This window comes from Hemitrygon akajei, chromosome 10, assembly GCF_048418815.1.
Source record: "Hemitrygon akajei chromosome 10, sHemAka1.3, whole genome shotgun sequence".
NCBI lineage: Eukaryota > Metazoa > Chordata > Chondrichthyes > Myliobatiformes > Dasyatidae > Hemitrygon > Hemitrygon akajei.
The window spans coordinates 19,414,322-19,439,333 of record NC_133133.1 but is presented as its reverse complement, the minus strand read 5'-3'; the positions used below and the strand labels follow the sequence as shown (position 1 = coordinate 19,439,333).

The 25,012-nt window shown below is 40.4% G+C and overlaps 1 protein-coding gene across 4 annotated transcripts in view; it reads right to left on the bottom strand.

Annotated features, from left to right (window-relative positions):
- The window catches only part of LOC140734203 (transcriptional regulator Kaiso-like), a 48,347-nt gene that overhangs the window by 13,640 nt on the left and 9,695 nt on the right, over positions 1-25,012 (bottom strand). For 3 of the 4 annotated variants that reach the window (XM_073057864.1, XM_073057865.1, XM_073057867.1), the window contains exon 2: positions 4,789-4,831. The exons of the other annotated variant lie outside the window; for it this stretch is intronic. The gene's annotated coding sequence lies outside the window, so the exon portion shown is untranslated. The remainder of the gene's footprint in view (positions 1-4,788; positions 4,832-25,012) is intronic. 4 annotated transcript variants of the gene reach the window in all.

Genomic DNA, 25,012 nt, shown 5'->3' with positions numbered 1-25,012 from the left:
ATGGAAGGAGTCTACCCCTCCTACACATCTTCAATGGCTACGTGATATTATGTCATATTTAAATTTAGAAAAGATCCGCTGCTCAGTCTTAAGTACAAAACAATCTTTTTATGATATTTGGGGACCTTTCCTAAATTACTTTTCCAATTTATAAAGTTTAACGGTGCACAGACTTTTATGTATATTTTTATCTTCTTAAGTGAATATGTTTTTTTTCTAATTATCCATTGTCATCCATCAGCTTTTTTCTTTGGTAGTTGGTAGGGGGTTGACTTCTTTTTATATATAAAAAAATTTATTTTATGATGTATGACCTATCTTTAAATTTTTGATTACAGAGTGGTATACCTTTATGTGTTATGCTATCACATTTTGATCAATTTTATTATAATATATGAATGTACACAAGTTATGTTGAGATGTATCTATGTGTTGCACTCTGTAAATCTTTTTTTTTCTTCTGAATAAAAATATTGTAAAAAGAAAGAAGTAACCCGGGATCATAGGCCCAGCCCCATACAAAAGGCTATTTCCAAAACAAATAAACCTAAGAAACATTCATCTGTCACTGGCAAAATAGAGATACTGTACTCTGGTACCAATGGCAGAGTTGACATGAAATAAACCATCTGCTGGGGACATGGAGATGAAGTACAGTAAAAATATCTTTGAATGGGTGTAAGAATCATTTAAGCAGTGGCTACTGCACCTTATGGGAATACACAGCGTATTGTAATAGAACAAAATCTTGCATGTCTGAAGAATGTATTTTACATTTTTAAGTTGACATTCATTCCTAAATCACCTATTGGACTGTCTATCCCGGACAATAAATATTTCTAGCACAATGGTTGACAAAACAGTTTTGGACCCTCCCAAGGAAACTCCCAGCATTCCTTTTTAAAATTTTATTTATTTATTTAGAGATAGCGTGCTTCTAGCCAATGAGCCACAGCACCCAGCAACCCACCTATTTAACCTTAGCCTAATCACAAGACAATTTACGATCACCAATTAACCTTCTAACCAGCACAACATGCTGGAGGAGCTCAGCAGGTCGGGCAGCATCCGTGGAAACTGACAGTCAACGTTTCGGGCCGAGACCCTTCGTCGGAACTGAAAAGGGAGGGGGTAGGGGCCCTATAAAGAAGGTGGGGGGAGGGTGGGAAGGAGAAGACTGGTAAGTGCCAGGTGAAAAACCAGTCAGATGAAAGATCAAAGGGTGGGGGAGGGGAAGCAGGGAGGGGATAGGCAGGAAAGGTGGAGAAGGAATGTATGGGGAATGTACTATGGGTAGTAGAAAGAGGCAGAACCATGAGGGAGGTGATAGGCAGCTGGAGGAGGAGGCAGAGTGAAACTGGGATGGGGGAAGGGAGGGGGAGGGAATTACCAGATGTTGGAGAATTCAATGTTTATAGGGCCCCTGCCCCCTCCATCTTCAGTCCTGATGAAGGGTCTCGGTCTGAAACATTGACTGTTCGTTTCCAAGGATGCTGCCCGACCTGCTGAGTTCCTCTAGTGTGTTGTGCGTGTTGCCTTGACCCCAGCATCTGCAGAGTATTTTGTGTTAACCTTCTAACCAGCGAGTCTTGGACCGACTGTGGGAGCGCCCAGAAGAAACCCACACGGTTCATGGGGGAACTGCAGGTGGTACCAGAATTGAACTTTGAACATCAGAACCTCTAAATCCGCATTTGCATTGCACTAACCACTACGCTACTGTGACACCCACAGTCATCTGTTCAGATGTCTGTCTTCTTTCACTTCCTTCTCTCCTTCACGTTTACGCATCACTTTACCCCTGTTCTGTCATCTTTTCACCCCAGACCCTTTGTAACAATTTCAGTCTTTAATTTACTATCTGTTTTGCTAGTTTTATTCTCCTTCATCTCCCATTTTCTCCTCACGTTTCAGTAGCCAAGAAGCTGCTGAGGCAGGCAGGTGAGCCAAGATGGTATGCACTCCAGGAATTACATGAGATTCACTTGAGGTGGTGGGATAAACATATCTGGAAGCACTCTTGGTGTTTAAGCAAGAAATTGGGTCAAATTAGGGCTCGGTGAGCATGTTGCCAAGTAAATGTTTGTAAAAATGAGCAATAAAAGCTGAGCATCAAATTGATATAACAGGTGAGAACAGGGTGAAATGAAATGATAGAAAAATGGTTGAGCTGGACAGAAGAAGTAGCAAGTAAATCAGAATTTGTGATCAGCCCTCCTAAAAGTACCTGTTCATTCTAAGACCATAAGACGCAGGAGCAGAATTACGCCAGCCCAGTGAGTCTGCTCTGCCATTCCATTGTGGCTGAGTTATTACCCCTCTCAATTCCATTTTCCTGCCTTCTCCCCATTACCTTTGACATCCTTATTATCACGATGCTGCATTCAGTCACAGCATCGTAAATATAATTCAAATTTGACTATACAAATTGGGCAAGTATTGAAGAGAATTATAACTATGTGTTGATTAGGAGTGAGTGGCTGCGCTGGGCCACAGTACACTGGAAAGGAACTAGGAATAAATAACGCTTCAAACACTCAGCAGGTCAGGCAGCATCTGACGAGAATGAAACGAGATTCCATCGCATCTAAAATGTTAACGGTTTCTCCTTGCACGGATTTTACCCAACCTGCTGAATATACATTGAGTGGCCTCTCTATAAGATACACCTGCTCATTAATGCAAATATCTAATCAGCCAATCATGGGGCAACAACTTGATACATAAAAGAGGTTCAATTGTTGTTGAGACCAAACATCAGAACGGAGAAGAAATGTGATTTAAGTGACTTTGACTGAAATGATTGTTGGCACCAGATGGAGTGGTTTGAGTATCTCAGAATCCACTGATCCCCTGGGATTTTCACACATAACAGTCTCTAGAGTTTACAGAGAATGGTGCAAAAAACAAAAAAAAACATCCCATGAGTGACAGATCTGTGGGCAGAAATGCTTGTTAATCAAAGAGGTCAGAGGAGAATAGCCAGACTGATTCACGGTGACAGGAAGGTGACAGTAACTCAAATAATCAGGCATTACAAAAGACATGCAGAAGAGCACGTCTGAATACACAACACATTGAACCTTGAAGTGGATGAGCTACACCAGCAGAAGACCTCACTGGGTTCCACTCCTGTACTTAATAAAGTGTGCAAGGAGTGTATTCCATATTTTAATATCTGGTTTTCCAACCTCCCTGCTATTAGACTTCTGTCGACTGGAATTCTGGACAACTCAGGTTAAATAACCGAAGTAAATATAAGCCAAATGTCCTTGTGGTGTACAAGAACCACAAGAGTGCCGTCAGGCTATAGAACAAAACAAATAGAGTGGATGAAGATAGGTTTAGCCTAATCTCTACAGGAATATAGTTGGATTGTTGGAGGGGGATGGGCACCAAGATCAGCAAATTCAGTGAAGTCAAAATAAAATGGGTGTCAACCACAGCGAATCACACAGAAACTGAAATATCAGCAATAAAACCAAATCCAGCAACTCAGCCAAAGAAATACTGTAAATTCATGTTTAGGTATTGAATATATTTTCCAAATATTTACAAACCTTTGTAAGACAAAGAAATTAGATTGTGCGCCACCATTTTTCTTGCCATAATACAATCCAATGTCAATGGAAAATAATATGCAACTGAAAAATTCACGACCTTATGCAAAATGGATGAAAGCTATGCTTTGTAGTTTGATGTGGACCGCGCCTACTAACACACAGGAGACGCACTGAACGTGCATAGTGACATCCAATATACTGCATATACCTGAACGCCAGGTTCTATAACATCAGTTACTCTTTCATGACCCATCTATTTTACAGGCCAGTCGGGCATAAGCAAGGTTTCACAGTGTCTGCTTCTGACTGAAAATATCATTGCTTTGCATTGGTAATATGACTTATTTTCTTTAAAGTACATAGTATCCCACCCTTCAGTACATCCCCACTGTCCATCGACAGTATGATCACCAATACACACATATCACTCCTGGCAAATCTATCATTCAGAGAATAAAGCAGCAACACTATTTCACATCCTGCCAAACCATGACTTCCAATTACACACCCCAAATATATTTAGCCAGAAAACTACCAGGCATTCCTCTCCACCTCCCATTATCCCTTCTCAAAGATCAGCAATGACCCCTTCTTTTCCAAATTCTCCAACTCTGGGTCATTCTCCCCATGACCTCAAGGAACCTAACCACTCAACTTTGGCTCTACATCAGAGAAGTACATAGCAAAGGCCTGAGATAACCCTGAGCCCTCCTGTATTGCCCATTTACTGCCCTACAGACAAGCACTATTTTAGTCTGAATAGATTATCATATTCTGTTTCATGTTGCATAGATAAACATAATTCGTTTAGCTGAAAAAAAATGCACAAAGCAAGGTCACCAATTCACTTGGGACATTGGTGCCAATTGCCAATTTAGAACAGGATAGTTTGGGAAGAAGACAAGTACTGAAATTGTTCAGTTTCCCACTACATCTTCACATTTAGCTTTAGATTTCGGCCACATTATCAATTGGTGTATTAATTCGATAGGTCCACATTTCACCACTTTTCAATTTTGGGACTTGCAGCACTTATGGAGTGACATCTCTGACAACCTTGAGTGAGATCTGAGGCAATGGATACAATCTAGTCTTCTAGGTAATTGAATGCCAACTTATTATTCAGAAAAAGATCTAAGAAATTCTGTACATTGAAATGATTCTCTCCAAATAAATGAACCAACATGTGGCACTTAAGCAAGCAATTATTGGGTTTCATATTTACCTTGTATAATTATTTTCTTAGGTCAAGTTTTCTTTGAAATAATCTGCAAAAAGCACAAATATACTTTAGAGTGTAACTGAAGTTTCCAAAGAGCAATAAAAAGTCAGAAACCATTCTTTTCAAATAAACACTATCATGTTCGCATTAAAAATTGAATTACGGATCAATACAACAATCAAATTCATTCACCTCTCAGCTTATTCTGAAACCATGGTGACAAAGGTAAATTAATTTTTAAAAAACTAAAAGGTTTTCAAATTTCAGTTCAGCTTCTGGGACCATATTACATTTCACAAAGTATAATGTTATTACATTGGATTAATGGACCAGGTTTATTTAAAATTCCTGCCCTTTTCTTATCTTGGTGATTCCACAGCAAAATCTCAACAGATTTTACTATGCCGCACCTTATAAATTCATGCTTAAAATGTCTTTTGGGTAGTAAAGATGAAGTAAATATTCCATGGTACTTAAGGTAAAACGGGGTTCTCTGGAAAATGGAGATGGCTGAGAGCACGTTACAGGCTGGAATATCCACTCAGTGGCAACTTTATTAGGTACAGGAGTGGAACCCAGTGTGGTTTTCTGCTGCTGTAGACCTTCCACTTCAAGGTTCGATGTGTTGTGCATTCAAAGATTCTCTTCTGCACACCACTGTTGTAACATGTGGTTATCTGAGTTACCATCGTCTTCTGTCAGCTTCAACCAGTCTGGCCATTCTCCTCTGACCCCTCTCATTAACAAGGTGTTTTTGTCCACAGGACTGCCGCTCACTGAATGTTTTTTGTTTATCACATCATTCTCTGTAATCTCTAGAAAATGCTGTCAGAGAAAACTCTAAGAGATCAGCAACTTCTGAGACACTCAAACCACCCTGTCTGGCACCAACAATCATTCCACAGTCAAAGTGACTTAGATCACATTTCTTCCCCATTCTGATGTTTGGTCTGAACAACTGAACCTCTTGACCATGTCTGCATGCCATTATGCATTGAGGTGCTGCCATGTGATTAGCTGATTAAATATTTGCTGTAACAAGTAAGTGTAGGGGTACACCTCATTAAGTGGCCACTGACTGTAATTTCAATATTTTGTTTTTAACTTTCTCCTTCTTGCCATTCTTCACACTCTTCTGGGGTATACTTTCAAAGACAATCACACCACCACACCTCCTCCAACACACACACAGGGATAATATACCTTATTTGCAGGATGTTTACAGATGTCATGCTAATAAACAACTGTACAGAGCACTGAAGTCCTTTTGATAGAGTCCTCTGTGTGAGCATCATCAATGAATGATATGAAAAGGTAACACTGTAGCCAACTTTTATGTATTAACTCAATAAGCGAGAAATACAAGGCTTGTCAGCTAAACAGAGGTGAGGATGGCTGAACAAAGAGGCATATAACTTTGAGGAACAAGTAAGAGCTTTCACAATGTTATTTGTAAGGACCTAGAAGTGTTGCTCCTGTTCCCCCCTAGTCCCCCACACCCATCACCACAGTTTATTCCCTCATTCATCAGACACAGAGTGAAGAATCAGTTCAAAGTCCTAGTTCTGCATCAAGAGCTGCAACTGGCCACTCACATCTTCACCAGCAGGTACAAAGAAAAATTACCTGCAGAGTCCTGAATGGAACCCTTTTGGGTAGAGAATACTCAAACCTAACTGTGCTAGTAGTGCAGTCAAAATCAAAGGAAATACAAGGAAATACAAACTTCCAGGTTTTAGATGGAACCCACATACAGTAATTCCCATTGCCTATTTAGATCCCCTCTGATAAAGCCCAACCCATTAACATAGGAGTAAGTTTGCTGTAATTAGTCACCTCTTTCCACAACTGATTCTTCAGAGAGACAAAAGATACATGAAATAAAAGATTAGTTTTGTCACACGTACATTGAAACATTGAGCGAAAGGTTTAATTTGCAGCAAATCAAATCAGCAAGGATTGTGCTGGGGGAGCTCAGTTTCACCACAGTTCCAGTGCCAGCACCAACACACAGGCCCACAAATGCACAAGCCTAACCATATCTCTTTGTAATGTGGGATGAAAGTGGAGCACCTGGAGAAAACCCATGTGTCATGGTGTGAATGTACAAACTCCTTACAGACAGTGGCAGGAATCGAACCCCAATCGGTGATCACAGGTGCTAACTGCTATACTACTATGCCATCCCACTTTTACACAGTGCCTGTCATGCAGAAAAACAATCAAGGTACCTCACCGGTACATAATCTGACAAAATTTGTGGTGAGTGCAAGAGGGCTGTCATAGAATATTTTGAATTTCTGTGATAGTTAAGGGCATTGTAGCCATGGAGAGGACAAGGAGTCAAAGTGAAGAAATTCAGGGATCAGAATTGAAGCAGTACAAAAACCTTGGATAGTACCAGGGCCAAAAGAGATTCCACACATAGAGAGGGAACACAAGGCCAAGAGTTTCTAAGTGTTGTCATAGTGAGGATACATAAAATAGTGAGTAGGAATTACTGCAGCTGCAGGTACTAAGGTTCACAGAGGATGAAAGACAAAAAATTGGTCCAAATGCTATTGGAATGTTTACATAAGGGCATGTAGTTCAAAATATTGTTTCAAATAGACAGATCGAGCAAGTGTGATTTTTTCCAGGTATCTCACTCAGTGCTCCAGGCACTTATTCATGTTGCACTGAGCCATGCAGATGTGTCAATTAGCTTCTGAGGAAACTGATCTTGAAGGGTTCAGTTTCCTGCCCCATAGATGCTGCCTGATCTGCTGTTCATTTCTAGTATTTTCAATCATATTTTTGTAATTAGAAGTTCAAATTTATCATCAAAGCATGTGTATCATATACAACCTTGAGATTCATCTACTCGCAAGCACTCACAAAACAAAGAAACACAATAGAATCACTAATAAAAACACACACAAGTCCGCCACATACTCAATTTGCAGAAGAGGACAAATCGCACAAATAGTAAAAAGAAACAGAAACACGTGTAACTGCAGAGTTCCCAAAAGTGATCCACGGCTGAGCTGAATGAGGTCAGTCCAGGAGCCTGATGGCCACAGAGCAACAACTGCTCCCGAACCTGGCGGCGTGGGGCCCCAAGACTCCCGCACCTCCCGCCTGATGGCAGCAGTGAGAAGAGACAGAGACTGGTCAAACACAGGCAGACAGCGCTGAACACCTGTTCGTTTTCTGCTCGTCCTCGACAATATTATTCTTGTTTGATTCTTCAATCAGCACGGTGTAATGGAACTGACCATGCGTTTGCTTTCCGCTATCAGTCCTCAGTGCGGCATTTACTCCCAGCAGTGGCTATCCCGGCTGTTCCTGCACACTTGAGAGTCTAGTTTGCCAGATCCCCCAGGAGATGGCAAAAGTGCCAGACTGTTTAGTCGGTTCAAAATATATCCTTAAAAGGGAAATTACAGGCTGCAGACTGCAGCAATCATAGTTCAGAAGTATATCTACTGGATGATCTAGCAGTTTTGTGAGTTTTCTGTAAAACGTCGCCATTGGTCGCCAGTGCCATCTTGCTCCACTTTCACAACCAGCAGTATTTTGGTGTTTTCTCACTTTGGTTCTCAGGAAAATGAAGGCAGGTGATTCCAGCCAAAACTACAGCGAAGCTCATTCAGCAGCTCCAGTTTCAGGGACTGAACAATATCAACTGGGCTTCCCGCTCATATTCACATTCAATTAGTCTCATTGCGAGGTGCAGCAGCTTGGAAATTATTTAGGTTATGTTAAAATCACAAACAAGAGTTAATCATTTGAAAAACACACCTGGTTTCTTATTCCGTCACGAGTTTTGACAGAAAAGCAGCTTATGGCACAAATTGAATCCACATTTTTCCCTAAAACAGAGAACTATATACTATTTTGAAGATGTTGCCAAATGCTAGAAGAACTGGACCTTAAAATTTAATGACTATAACTGACAAACGATTGTTTGAAACACCTGGAAAGAAACTTTGAACAATAACTGGTAAGAAAGCTAACACTATGAAAATAACAACCATCATAATTGCTAAATTTAGTCTATGAAATATAATGGATTCAGATCTGGAACAACTGTTTTCCCTTTTTCCAATAAGAGCCTTCCACTGCACATTGCCTGGAGACGTACTTGTGGCTGTATCTGGTGAGGGGCTTGGCTGAAGTACAGTGTTTCTGTAGTCATGGCTTACATGTTAATAATGTAAAGGTTGAGCAAGTTAGGGCTTTTTTCTTTGGAACAAAGAGGGATGAGAGGCAACTTGACAGAGCTGTATAGGATTATGAGAGGCATAGACAGCACCTTCTTCCCAGGGTGGCAAAAGCTAATACCAGAGGACATTATTTTAAGCTGAGTGGGGAAAGTTTAGAGATGTCAGATATAGGTTTGTTTCACAGTGGTAGGTGCCTGAAAGCACTGCAGATACATTAGGGAGATTTAATTTTTTTCCACATTTATTTAGAGATACAGCATGTTAACAGGCACCTGTGGCCCAACGAACTTGTGCTGCCCAATTACACCCATGTGAAAATTAATCTACTAACCCGTATGTCTTTGGAATGAGAGAGGAAACTGGAGCACCTGGAGGAAACCAATGTAGTCATGGTGAGAACATACAAACTCCCCACAGACAGTGGTTGGGAACTGAACCCGGGTCACTGGTGCTGTAAAAGCATTAACTAATTGCTACATTACCATGCCACCTCTATATAAGAGTTTAAGAAGGATGGAAGAAAAATGGAGGGTCATGGGCTATGTAGGAGGGAAAGGCTACATTGATTGTGGAGTAGGTTAAAAAGTGGGCACAATATCGTGGGTCAAAAGACACTTTCTGTGCTGCACTGTTCTATATTCCAATTTGATTGTACAAGCAAAAAATAGTTAAGAATTTGCAATCATGAATGCCAACAAAAAAGTAGGTCGTTCTGACTGGATGCTCGATTGAAGGATTTCTTAACAGAGCTGTATTTGCTATGCAGCACTGATTTTAAAACAAATGCATACTTTAAACAGGATGGAAGAAGATAATACTACTTTTTAACAGAACAGTAAAATCAAAACTTCTCAGAGAATTCTGAAATACTATGAAATTTTAATTTACTTTATGTATTATTTAATCAGAAGTACTATCTGGTGGTTAAGGAATCTGCAAAGCTCTTAGGTTAGCTTGGTCAGTTTCAGATTTTTCTAGATGCCATATGTTGGCAATGAAACTTTGGGTAATTACTGCCTACTACTCAATGGCATGACTTGTATTATTATGGATTTATTTATTTATTGAGATACAGTGTGGAACAATTTCTTCTGGTCCATCAAGCTGTGCTGCACAGCAACTCCTGATTTAACTCTAGCCTAATCACAGGACAATTTACAATGACCAATTAACCTACCAACTGATACGTCTTTGGACTGTTGGAGGAATCCCACGCAGTGAGATTGAGAGAGTGGCAGGAATTGAACCAGAGTCGCCTGTACTGCAAAGCTTTGTACTAACCACTACTCTACAGTGCCGCCCTATTACCTCATCAGGCCATGAAATTATTTATTTTTCAAGCCGCTAGCCATAATGCACTGGAGCCCTGAAGTTTTTTTTTTGCATGTCAGACCATGATGCACACCAAAAGGCCAGTCACACTGCAGAGAAAAAATATTTCTTAACATTCTGCAGTTTCACCTTTGCCAGTCTTCATCAAACCAAGACACGTGCACCTCTCACCCTTCTCTCCTCTGTCTAAATGAAAACTAATGACATCTGGCCCCTGCATTCTGAATACAATGTAACGTGAAGGCAGGAGAATCAGGTTAAGAATATAATAATAAGTCCGCCATGATGGAATGCAGGAACAGACTCAAATGGCTGAATGGCCTATTTCTGCTTCTATGTCATCAGGACAAATAACTAACACCCGAGAACACCTATAATTATTATTTTTCCAATTCCTCCAAGTTTCTGCAGCAAAGTTTCAAGATGGTCAGTGGGAGCCTCCTTGCAGGTCTCCATGGAACAAGGCAATTTGGAATGTAAATGTAAATAAGGAGTACAGGAGTATGCCACATGCATTCAATCTCATATTTCCCTTTTTTACCTTCTTTTATATATAGGAAGGTATTTCACATTTCAGCAAGTTCTTCAAATTCACAAATTCATTACTTTGTCGAACATTTCAAATGAATAGGTCCAGTATTTTAGAACCAGTTAAACACCTACAGTAGGGGGTTAGAGTGTCATGGTGTCATAGAAATAGGCCTTTTGGCACATCTAGTCCATGCCAAACTATTACTCTACCTAGTCCCATCAACCTGCACCTGGACCATTGTCCTCCATACTCCTCCCATCCATGTGCCTGTCCAAATTTCTCGTAAATGCTGACACCAAACCTGCATCCACCACTTCTGCCGGCAGCTCATTCCACATTCTCACCACCCTCTGGGTGAAGAAGTACCCCTTAGCATTTTACTTTTCACCCTTAACCCATGACCTCTGGTTTTAGTCTCACTCAACCTCAGTGGAAAAAGCCTGTTTGCACTTATCCTATCTATACCCCTCATAATTTTGTTCACCTCTATCAAATCTCAGCCAATTTCTTGTTGGCTCTATGAACTGCATCATCCAACATAACAGAAGCTTCAATCTCAAGTCCTCAATGTTGGCGCACAACATTGTGCCAAACCAAATAAATTAAGAAGCAAATGGCCAATTAAACTAATGCCTAATGCCCACACAATGGCCATATCCTTATAATTCCAGCCGATCTAAACATCTCTTAAAAGTCCCTAAAGTATCTGCCACTATCACCACCCAGGCAAGTCCATTCCTCTGTGGCACCCAACACTCTCTGTGTAAAAAAACTCACAACACCTCACATTTGCTTTGAAATTATCCCCTCTCACCTTAAGTGTATGCTCTCTGGGATCAGACATTTCAATCCTTACAGTCATTTTCCAACAAAAGGACAACATTAGTCATGCTTCTTGAACCTGATTAAAATTAAGTTTCCCTTACCCAAAAGGGATTATATAGCAAAGTCAGGTGAGGGAATAACCCTGAAAAACTAAAATAGTATTAAGTATTTCAAAACAAAATGTTGCTTAACACAAGACAACTGGAGAAAAATCTTGAGAGGACTATTTTTCACTTATATTACTAACTTAGACAAATTTACACGTTAGACCAAGATGCACATCCAGAAGCCAATCGAACTGCTGAGAAAAGGTATTTCTTAACATTCTGCAGTTTCACCTTTGCCAGTCTTCATCAGACCAAGACACGTGCACCTCTCACCCTTCTCCTCTCTGTCTAAATGACATCTAGTGAAATCTGCCCACTGCAATCTAAATAAAGTGCAATGGGGTTGGGGTGCATTGATATAATGGTGGAAGACTCGATGGGGCCAAATGGCCAAATTTGCTTCTATATTTTATGAACAATTTTCTGAGTAAGCTTTAATTCTTCCAGTTCCTGCTTTGGATTAGAGGAGAACAGGAAACAAAGACCCCCAAGTATTAAGGATATGATGGAGACAGATTTGATGAGTTAAAAAAATTGTTGTAATTAGCGGCCATTGATCTTATAAGGAGTTCAGGAGACAGTCCTTCATGTGTGTATGCACGCATTTGGTTCAGTAAATCAATAAGATAGTTAATAGGAAGAGTATACCAAGTCCCCTGTTTAATCTAATAAGTAGAGGTATGGCAGGGCACGTTAGACCTACAGAATGCACATTCTGAACCAACCACAGTGTCTTCAGCTGGAGATGCTCAACCCACAGTCTATCCAGCTTGAGCACAGCTAACATCAGTACAAACTATTTCACTGTTTAGTAGATAACACGTTTCAGAAAGCGGTCACCCCAAAGGTCAAGACAGTGCTGACCGAGGAGTCTGAGTAACTGACATGGACACGAAGACACACGTAGTTCAGGAAACCCCCCCCCCCAAGGCTAGCTTACTCTTTGACTAGTATTCAGTTCTGAATACTGATGGCAGAGCATTCTTCTAGGGGTTGGTAGCCAAAGCCAGATCATAGCACCAAGGGTGTCACAGCTGTACATTGAGGAAAATAGAGTTCACAGCAGCAGTAGGTATATGGCATTGTGCAGTTAGGAGAGTGGACAGGAATTTGTAGGGCTACAACTATAACTTCAGGTTGATATATTGCTTTCCCAGTGCCAGTTCCAACATCTCAATGAGCAACTGCAAGAAAATTCTGAAGGACGAAATAAATAGCTAGAGGTCATGGAGCAAATCAGAACTGTATTTTATGAAGTGACTAAAAGCAATAAGAAGTAGAATCTCAAAAGTAGTTATTGAACATTACTGCACAATACATTTTGCCGATCTTTTAAACTACAAAAATCAGCTTCAAATTAATTACCTATTAATCAATGCACTCCATAATTACCCGTCTTCTATTTCTAGGCCTGCTTTTTTCCCTTCTGAACCTTTCCTCAGATTTCTATCCCGATGTCAACCTGGTGTAAATTCTCCCCAAAACCGTCACAGGAAACATTAACACAGTTGAGATGCAGCCCTGTCCCAGACCCACTCCTATTATCCCAAGAATCCTATTGTCTTGCAGCATCTCATCTTTCTAGCCAAGCATTCATGTGTACTATCATCCACTTCTGCAGCCATTGGAAAGGGGAGAGGGGATGCCAGTGGAAATAATCCAGAGATTGTTAAAAGGCGTATGGAGTGCTGATCTTCATTAGTCAAGGGACTGAGTTCAAAAACCACGAGGATGTTACAGCTCTATAGAACCCTGGTTAGATCACACTTGGAAAATTGTGTTCAGTTCTGATTGCTTTATAATAGGAAGGATGTGGAAGCTTTAGAGAAGGCAGAGGGTGAATTACCAGAATGCTGCCTGGACTAGAAGTCACGTCTTATGAAAATAGGTTGAGCAGAAAGTATAGTGTACAAAGCAAATGAGCTGAAAACGCTTAAAAACACATGAAAGTATGATATTATCGCTATTGTGAACATGGCTTAAGGAGTAAAAGGAATGGCACCTTAACATTTATGATTACAGGGTTTTCAGGCAAGAAACCAGAGGGTGCCAAAAGGTTCAAGAAACAATCAGAGCCATGAGAAGGGATGATTTGTTAAAATCCTCCTCGAACAATGCTATGTGGGATAAACTACAGAATAAAAAAGCACAGTCCCACTCGGACTGATATATCTTTCTTAGCAGTGTATTATAGGCAAGGGAAATGGAACAGTAAATTTGAAAGAAAATTTCTGGCAAGTGCGAAAGTATTTGGACAATAATGGTGGGGAACTTTAATTACACAGATGTTAATAGACAGCACAAAGGGCACAGAATTCATAAACTGCATTCAGTATAGCTTTCTTAGCATCTTAGAAGTAGATAAATTACTGTGCAACAATAAAATAAATTCCAATAAATTTGCAATAAATAAAAAGCAAACTGCAGGTGCTCTGATCATCATTTTGCAACCCCTCTAGCTAAAAAAATTATGATGGTAATGTTGTACCTTTGTTTAGAAAGTGTGGAATGGAGTAACTACAGGATAGTTTAACTTTATTGGTGGGAGAATTATTGGCAACAAGTTGAAGGAACAATATAACATTAATTTAAGAAATGCAGATTACCCAGGAACAGTCAATGTGGATTTACTAAGGGGAGTTACTGATCTTTTGTTTCGAGGTAAGCACAGAATAAGCCCTTCCACCCCTTTGAGCTGCGCTGCCAGTGACCCACCGGTTTAACCCTAGCCTAATTGTCCTGTGATTAAACAAGGTTTAGAAGTTGGGGGTTGCCAGTGGCACAGCTTGAAAAGGCCTATTCCACACTCTATCTCAAAATAAAAGAATCATGGGACAATTTACAATGACCAGTTAGCATACTAATTGGTACATCTTTGGACTGTAGGAGGAAACCTGAACATTCAGAGGAAACCCATGCATTCCATGGGGAGGATACACAAACTCCTTACAGAGGACTGCAGGATTGAACGTCAAGTCCCAATGCCCCGAGATGTACTAGCGTGGCTGCACTACTGTGGCACCCTATGGCTTACAAACTTGATTAAATGTTTTAAGAGATAGTAAGGAAAGCTGATGAGGACAGGGGCCCTGATGTAGTATTAATACATTTCAGCAAGACATATGACAAGGACCCTCTGGGCAGGCCAGGTAGAAACGCGAGAGATCTAAGTCACTGACACAGTAGCAGGTTACAGGGAGTAGTGACTGACAGTGGGTTTTATGACTGGAACGGTTTTACCAGTAGGTACAGGTCCTCTGCTCCATGATCATTGATATATGCAACAAAAATTAACGTTCTCAAATGGTACAATTGGCTTTCTCATTAACAGAAAGGAAGGCGGCTTTCAACTTCAAAGGATATAGGTGGTCTAGTCAGTTGGGCAGTAAAATGTTTAATCCACAGAATTGTAAGGTACTATATTTGGGGAAGTGCACCAAGCCAAAGGATCTATGGAATAAATGGGAGTGAGTTGAGAAGCCTGGAGGAGGATTAGGAAGGGCATGTCAACTTTACAGAAGCAGTGAAGATAGATAAGTTGTTAAAAGATACTGAGGTTGATGGTCTTTATCAACCAAGGCATTGATAACTGGAGCAGGGAGATTATACTAAAATTATACATAACATGATAGAATAATATAAAATATTAGACAAGGCACCATTTGTGTATGCAATACAGGACTGTACAAAACAATAAGCTACATATAATTAACTAAGGTGCCTAAGACTTTTGCACAGTACTATATTTGTCAAAGTAGAGCGGAGAGTGAGTTTGTAAATCTGGCAGGAGCCAAGAATGTTGGGAATGGTGAGAGTGGAACGCCGCTGGAGGGGTGTGGGACAGACGACAGAGGAGTGACGGGACAGGGTGTGACACGGGTACAGTCACATCCAGCCCTGACACAACAGGCAAGGTCACTGGACTCTAAACAATTGGTTTATTGATCACTGGTGTTTCCCGCTCCCTCCCCTTTTCCCAACCATGATTCCCCTCTCTCTACCCCCTTCTGACTCTCAGTCCCAAATAGAAACCCACATCAGTATCAGATTTATCAAGACTCACAGATGTCATGAAATGTGTTTTTTATTGTGGCAGCAGTACAGTGCAATACATAAAATTACTACAGTACTGTGGAAGAGTCTTAGGCATCCTAGACATATATATGTGCCTAAGGTTTTTACACAGTACTGTACAGTTCAAACCACCACATTGAAGGAAAGATGTGAATGCCTGGACAGGGTGCAGAAAATATTTATGAGGACTGGAAAATTTTGTCAACAAAGAAAACAGGGTAAATTGAGATTATTTCCTTTGGAAAAAGGGAGGCTGTTGGGAGACTTAATCAAAGTGTATAAATAATGAGAACCCCAGATAAACAGGAAGAAATTCTTCCCTTGGTCAAAATCCACGGGACTTAAAAGAATTAAAGAAAATGGGAGAAGGATCAGAGGGGATGTGAGAAAAATCTTTCATCCAGACGGCAATAGGGTTCAGTAATTCAATGCCTGAAATGGAAAATACTCAACTCACTGTCTACTTGAAAAATTATAACTGCAGGGCTAGGTGATAAGTGGGTAGTTGTTTCAGCGTGGATATGCTAGTATGAATGGTCATAAATGTTCCCGGATTATACAAATTTGTGTTCAATCTACCAGGGAGCCTTAGGTTGACCCAAGATGGAAATAAATATTAAAGCATACACACTGATGCCAGGTTAAAATGGAAATAGGGTAGGTTAATTAGTCATTGCAAATTGTCCCGTGATTAGGTTTGGATTAATCGGGTTTGTTGGCAGTTGCTGGGGCAGCGTGGTTCGAAGGGTTGGAAGGGCCAACTCTGCACTTTTGCTAAAAAAAAATGAAACAGGAGTATAAAAAGTGGCTGAGGGATTTAAAAAGATGAATAATTTTAATCTCTGAATATAGGTTAATGTAATTTTAATCATACCTTGTTACTTTACAATGCTTAGAATCCTAGAACACTACAGCACAGAAACAGGCCCTTTTGCCCATCTAGTGTGATTCTATCTTATCGACCCACTCCTGGACCAGGGGATTGTTATTTGAATGAAGGTAGTCATTCTTTAAAAGTTAGCCTAGGCAAGAAATCTGAAATCTGATTATGATTACATCACAAACATGCCTAATCTTGCACTCATCAATATATGCAAATATGGCTAACAAGAAGCACCACGTACAATTGGAGGTGGCAACCTTTGCCCTAAGCTAGAAGCCTCAGGTCAAATGAAGAAATTAAGTATATTCTCCGGCAAAGATATACTGGGTCTTTTTTATTTTCATGTCATGGTTCACTTATTCACTACCTTAATCAGCTAATTCAATTCAAAATTAGTGCATTTATTTACACTGTAGTCTTGTTTTATGTGATGCAAAACATAAGTTACAGAAGGTTAATTTATATGGGTAAAATCTGGTATCCCAAAATAGTCCTTGTGTAAAGTGATCTACACTTGTCCAACTGGACTCAATTCAGAAAGACTTCAATCTGCCAAATCTGATTGGGTATTATTTGACTCACCCAAGCAGATGCTGTTCTAATAAACATCACCTGATTTGAACATAAATGTTCTTACCATTCCAAAATATAATCTTACTCCAAGCTCAAAACCACTAATGTTTATTATGCAGGACAGAAATGTTTAAAACCTCAATGGAAGATCTATATCAATGAAATGCCGTATCATTTCCCACAGAACTTCATCAAAACACTTCACATTCAGTGAACTGCAACCATCTATGGTGCAAGCAAACAGTGCCGAGAGTTTTTCCAAGCACTCTCTCACATAACATTTCTACCATTATTGCTTGAGAAGCACTTAACTAAAGAGAGATATAATGGCTTAATTTAATCCCTCATTCAAACAATACCTTGGGCAATAGAGCAATTAAAATAGACATTCTTAAACTACACTAAAAATGGATATTCTTAAAATACCTTTAAAAATACCCTAAAATCACCTTTTAAAAAAAGGCTTCTTAAAAATACGCATAGAACACTCTTTCAAAGTGACCACTCTTGAACAAACAGTATTGCATTAGGTTTTCGGGCATCTTCCGATTGTTCCTCTCATCATTTCTCCTTTAAGACACCACCCACATGTACTGGTAGAGCCTAACATCAAAGACTACAAAATAATTATACCACTAAACTACAAAACAATCATTTAGTCACCAAACTAACCCAAAAAAAAATTGCAATTAGGGTTCCCTTTCTTTGTTAGACCTTAATACAAAGGAGCAGAATTAGTCCATTCAGCCAATCAAGTCTGATCCACATCATGGCTGATTCATTTTCCATCTCAAACAACCTGCGGGAAGAACTCAGTGAGTCGAGCGGCATTTACGGAAGGAAAGGAAGTGTTGATCTTTTGGGTCAAACTCTGTATCAGGTTCTAATGCTATTCATTTGGATTAATTTAAGTGTCTGTCATCTAAATTAGCTAGAGGTTCTCCTTCAGTGACGATCAGCTTCCAGAAAAGACATTCAGCCTCACCTTCAAAACAGGTTTTGACTGTGACCTTCCTATCAAGTCCCAGAGGTGATTAACATTTTCTACAATCCAGTGTTAACCAAACTGAAGCATGCCAATACCAATATTCCTCTTCCCTTCTCAATCACAGATCTCAGACATCAAGACTCAGTCTCCTTAAGACATAGGAGCAAGAACTTATCAACCCTGCTTTAATATATGACTTGGTCTCCACAGCTGCCTCTGGGAATGTTCCGGAGGTTCACCATCCTCTGGCTAAAGAAGTTCCTCCTTATCTCAGTTCTAAAGGGACATCCTTCTATACTGAGGCTGTGCCCTCTGGACCTAGACTCTCCCACTATTGGAAACATCCTCTCCATGTCCACCCTATCTAGGCTTTTCAATATTTGATGGGTTTCAATGAGACACCCACCCCTTACATTCTTCCAAAATAATTCAACAATTTCAGATCAGCATTTTTACTTCGTTTCCAACATTCATTCCACATGCCTCCAGCAATTTCATAAAACAGAGTACAGGCCCTTCAGCCCCAATTTTGCGCTAACCCTTTAACCTACTCCAAGATCAATGTAACCCTTTCCTCCCAATTTCATATAATAATTTTGCACATACACCTCCTCCAGTCCTACCCCAGGTACTATTCTTTTTAGTCTTTCCATCTTTCACCTTATTCACAGACTTTTCCTGTTTTTAAAATCCATCTTATGGATTTTATCGTATGGAGGTCAGATTGTGAAGCACACGTCAACGAGTAACTGGTCAATGGATTGGAGCTTTACAACTCAATTCCCATCAATCACTTAGGCCACGTCCTGCACATTAACAATCCTGTAGGTTCTTTATTACTGTATATCTTCATTAATGATATGCAATATCAAAAGAATTTCTAACATACACCAATTTTGCTTCTCTTCAAACTTGCAGTTAATTCAATAATTAATGTCTACACCAGTTCTGTAAAAATTCTGGATTACTAATCATTGGATCCACCTTCTAACCACACAATCCATCCACCCAAATCCCAGACTCTGTGCTTGGCAACATCCACTGATACCTTCTACTGCTGGAAGCAAGTTCATTGTCTGTCACTTTAAATCCCACCTGCTTTCTCTTGCTCAAAACCTTGCCCGCACACTCCCGTCTTAACAAATCCCTCCAAAGTCCAACCTCGTGATAATGCCCTGGATCTCCTCACTCATTTCGGCCCCACAGCTTTACACTTCATCCTTTTCCTGCTGGGTGCATCAGTTTGCCTCCTCGCGAAATGTGCCAAATCTTTCCTAGCAGAGTGTGAAGCGCATTACTAATGCGAGTTACTGTATTCCAAGTTGGCACTGATACACACAAAATTCATTGCAGGGGTTGGCTTCTCACCAGTGCAAATTTGGATTCATACCACTGTAACTTAACTGTCTGCAGACTTCACATTGAATCACCTCAGTCTTGACTCACACTATTTGCCCATTCCCTCTGAGAAATTTAGCTAACACCTGGTCCTCCATATCATCAACCATTCTTAGAGATTTAATTTGAAATTTACATTTCTTCTGGATTTGCAAACTATTAACTGCCATGATCTGACTGCGCAGAATAGAATGATCCTTAAATTCCACCCCTTACCTTCAATAAAATCACAATTCACCTGTGCAATGTGTAAAAAGAGAGCTTAATCCAATCAGTGAAAAGTTTCAATAGGAAATTTCTTCATCTATGCCACCAATTTAGTCATTTATGACCAGAAATCGTGCATAAGCATCTTAAGACAGTGAATGTAAGACTATAAGACATAGGAGCAGAATAGGCCATTCAGCCCATTGAGTCTGCTCTGCCATTCTGTCACGACTGATTTATTATCCCTCTTAACCCCATTCTCCTGCTTCCCCCTGTAACCTTTGTAGCTAGAACTGCACAGAAACCCAGTAGTCATCCTATAGCATCACACTGCCAGAACATGCAGACTATATTTTTAAAATAGCAATCAAGAATTGTGTTGAGGTCGTATAAAGGTCTGATCACCATTGTGGAGCTCATTTATGCCACAAGTTTATCTAAAAAGCAGCCACACAGGATCTACTTCATAGGCCCGGCTGGCATACCACAATACTGATTTTAATTCAGACTTCAGGGCAAATTTAACCATTTAGGGAAAATGGGGGGGGGGGGGGTCAATTTTGAGAGCAAAAACAACAAATAAAGAGGAATAGATCTATTCCTACCAGTCTGTTCTTCACAGGTGTTAAATAGACAGCAAGGCCAGAACAATTGTCACGTGATTAATAATTACATCAGCTGCTTGCAATAGTAAACAGAACATAAACACAAGAGATTCTGCAAATGCTAGAGATCCAGAGCAACTAAATAAGTGAAGCAGTATCTCTGGAAATGAATAAACAGTTAAGGACTGGAAAGGAAAGGGGAAGATGCCAGAATAATAAGGTGAGGGGAGGGAAAGGAGGGCAAGCTAGAAGGTGATTGGTGAAGCCAGGTGGGAGGAGGAGAGGGAATGAAGTGAGACGCTAGGAGGTAAAGGGGCTGGAGAAGGAATCTGATAAAAGAGAGTGGACCATGGGAGAAAGGGAAGGGGGAGGGGCACCAGAGGGAGGTGATAGGCAGGTGGGGAAAAGAAAAAAAGAGGCCAGAGTGGGGAATAAAAGAAGGGGAGAGGGGAAAGATTACCAGAAGTTGGAGAAATCTATGTTCATGGATTAAGACATGCCAAACAGAACATGCTACAGCCTTTAAAAAAAAACTATGCCTCGTTGTACAAAAGGAAAAGGTCAAAACCTTTTTGCTATTTTACCAATGAACTGAAAGACTGAACGTCAAGATTCAGTCCCATGTGTGACAATTGCAAGTCACAACAGCAGAACAAATTGACTACTTTCCTACATCACTGTGGTACTGACAAACCTTGCTTAACAAAATTAAAAGAACATTAGCAATGCTTAAAGTTCAAAGTAAATTTATTATCAAAGTATGTATATGTTACCATATACTACCCCAAGGTTCGTTTCCTTGCAAGCATTAGTAGGGAACAAAAAAAATACAAAATCTATACATGAACAGACACAGACTGACAAACAACCCATGTGCAAAAGAAGACAAATTATGCAAAAGTAAAACTGAGAATATGAGTTATATCACCAAAGACTCTAGCAAATGTCTACAGATGTACCATGGAGAGCATTCTGACTGACTACATCACTGTCTGGTACAGAGGCGCCAATGCACAGGATTGAAAAAAGCTGCCGACTCAACCAGCTCCGTCATGGGCACTAGCCTCCCCACTGTCGAGGCCATCTTCAAAAGGCAGTGCCTCAAGAAGGTGGCACTCATCATTAAGGACTCTCACCATCCAGGACATGCCCTCTTCTCATTACTGCCATCAGGGAGGAGGTGCAGGAGCTTCAGGACACACACTCAATGTTTTAGGAGCAGCTTCTTCCCCTCTGCCATCAGATTTCTGAATGAACAATGAACCATGAATAGTACCCCACTGTTTTGTTCTCTTTTTGCACTATTGAATTTTTAATACTCTAAATGTAACTTATAATAAATGTTCTGTATTACACTGTACTGCTGCCATAAAAAAAACAAATTTCACGACGTACATCAGGAATAATAAATCTGATTCTATTTCTGAGTTGTAAAGTGAGTCTGTAGGTCCCCAAACATCACTCAGCTGGATTTCCATTCATCCTTTTCTCCTTCCTCTATGTTCATCTACTTTAAGAATCAATACCCTTGCAACTGCTGCCTCAAACATCCCAGTACAAGCTGAAGATAACAGTAGATCCGCAATCAAAGGGGAAAAAATAGACTTAGCTTTTCAAAGGATGAGTGGATTTACAATGATTAGTTACAGCATTGCACTTGTTGAGAAGCCAGCTGGTGGTGTAATGGCACCAGACTTCAAGGCGAGTGGTCCCTGGTTCATATCTGGCTGGCTCCTTGCATGCTTTCCATCCATGCTAGGTTGAATGTCGATCTAGCAACTTGGCCTCATTAAACAAAAACAGGAAAAAATGCTAAAGAAGGGCAAAGTTGCTGCCCGATGCGCCACAAGGCGTGGAAAGGATCAACAGCAACAACTTGTTAAGAAAGCTCAACCACAAGACTATGAAAAATGCTGTCAGTTTCTGTAACTGCGCTGTATCTGCTCTGAACAAAGCAATCTCCTACATGTTTCACATGTTTTTCTTCAACTGCGGATTCCCCTCTGCCATACCTGACAGAGAAAAGAAGGGCTAGACCAGAAGAGATATGAACAGAATGAGGCTATTTGCCCTGACTAATTAAGAATCTATCAACTTCCACCTTAAATATACCCCATTACACGGCCTCCACAGCCGCCTATAGAAATGAATTCCACAGATTCACCACCCTTTGGCTAAAGGTATTCCTCCTCGACTCCATTCTAAATGAATGCTCCTCTATTTTGAGGCTGAGTCCTTTGGTACTAGACTCCTCTGGATTTTCTCTCTCTTAATCTGAGTCCTCTACTTCAAAGGTTTCTGATGATTAACGTATTTGCTTCAGATTTCCAGGATACATTACACATTCTTCCAGTAATTTCACACATGCCAGATTTATTCCTCGTACCCTTTTATTTCACCCTGCACTATAATCCCTTTTGTCACTTAATCTTTCTATTTCACCTTATCACAGACTGTCCATTTTTGTCCTTTCCTCTTTTTCTATCTCTTGTTTGAGTTCCAACTTATCCCAGCTCTGAAGGAGGCATCCACCTAAAGCATTAGCTCTCAGTATCTCTCCTCAAAAATACAGCACCTACTTTTCTAATGCTTTCAGATTTATTTTAGAACTTCCAGCTGCTACAGTATTCTGAGTTTGTAAGAAAATGCTCCTTTAGCTACTATTCTCCACTTTCATCCTGAGCAACACACACAAAAGCTGGAGGAACTCACCAAGGCAGCATCTCTGGAGAGGAATAAACAATCAACGTTTCAGGACAAGATCCTTCACCAAGACTGGAAAAAAAGGAGGCAGACTCCAGAAACAGGAGTGCAAGCTGGCAGGTGCTAGATGAAACCAGGTGAGGGGGAAGGAGGGTGTGTGGGTGAGAGAATGAAGTAAACAGCTGGGAGGTGCTCGTTTCTAACTACTTCTCCCTCCACTTTTCTTGACAATAGATTGGGGATGGCACAGTTGCATGGTGGTTAACATAATGCTTTTACAGTGCATTATCCTTATGACCACATAGGTTTGCCCTGAGTGCACCAGTTTCCTCCCACATTCCAAAGACTAAGAGTTAGGGTTTATTGATTGTGGGCAATGGCGCTAGAAGCATGGCAACACCTGCAGGCTACTCAGCGTGTAGCGGTTACTGGAAAACAAACCAAAACCACTGAGAGACTAAACCAGGAGATTGACACTGTATTAAGCACTTCCAAAAAAACAAAGTTCCAAAGTTGAAAAAGGTACATTCGATCTTTTATTATGAAACCAGCAAAGTTGAACAACCCTGAATTGATAAAAAAAACTAACAAAACTAGATTAGCGATATAGCAATCTTAGCATTCCAATAACATCCCAATTTGCAGAACTAAGTGAATAGCGATACTAAACTAGCGGACAACAAAAAAGTCACTCCTTGGCTTACACCCCTCTCAACTAGACTGATCTAAACAACTAACTAAACATGAATAGGTAATTATACTCACTTGCTTCTACCTCGCCCCAACCCAGGTGACAGATTACCATAATAAACTTGCCAGAAAATAGATACTTGTCTCCAACAGACAGAAAATAAATACGTGGCTCCAATGGACAGAAAATAGATATGTGGATCCTACATCAAAGCCCCTTAATTATAACACCACAACAATTACAATTACAACTACATACTACTAAAATAGGAGACAACAAATCTTCAAGGATAAAAATCTTAACGTTTATATGAACATCCTTGTTCTTTCTTCTTCCAGACAAATCATGCAACAGTCATCCAGGCTAGATATTTCTAGCACTTTGCCCAATACAGAGTGATCACCACTCTCTTTCAAGTCAAAGTCATGAAGCTTCTAGAGCTGAAACTCATCAAACCTCTAGCATCTGTAGAAGACAGATCTTGGTTCTAGGCCTGTCCAGACAGCTGGTCTTGATGCACACCTGCTGCACAAATCCTCTTCTGTCTGGAAAAACTTGAATGACTCTTCCCATGATCCATGAGTTTCAAGGCGCATTGTATCCTGGGAGGAGATTGTGTTTTATACCTGGCCATTTCTGACGTTCTTGTAACTGTGGTAAATACTCCTTGACCCACTTCTTGATGTACATACCTCAGAATGATGTCTGAGATATGAAGATCCTTTGCCAGTGTAGCTGGATGTTTGGACTCTTCAGGCATGGCTGCCCTACTAAGTTATCCACCAACTCTCAAGACACCATCTTCACGTACTAGATTGAGCTTGGAAATACGGCTGTTCATTTTCACACGTTCCCCCCCCCCCACCCCACCTTTGCAAACCTGAGAATTCATCGTTTTCTTTGGCAAAACTCAATGATCACCTTTTCAACCTCTCCGAGCACCTCCACTGAGGGACAACCTTGGCCGGTTTGATCTTTGGCCTTCGCAGTCTCTCTCTCCAAACAATACCTTTGTTGTTCTTCATCCAAGTCAGACTGAGCAAGAGCAATGTTCAGTTGCTTCCTCTTCTGACTAAGAAACAAGAGCAGGTTCCTAAATCT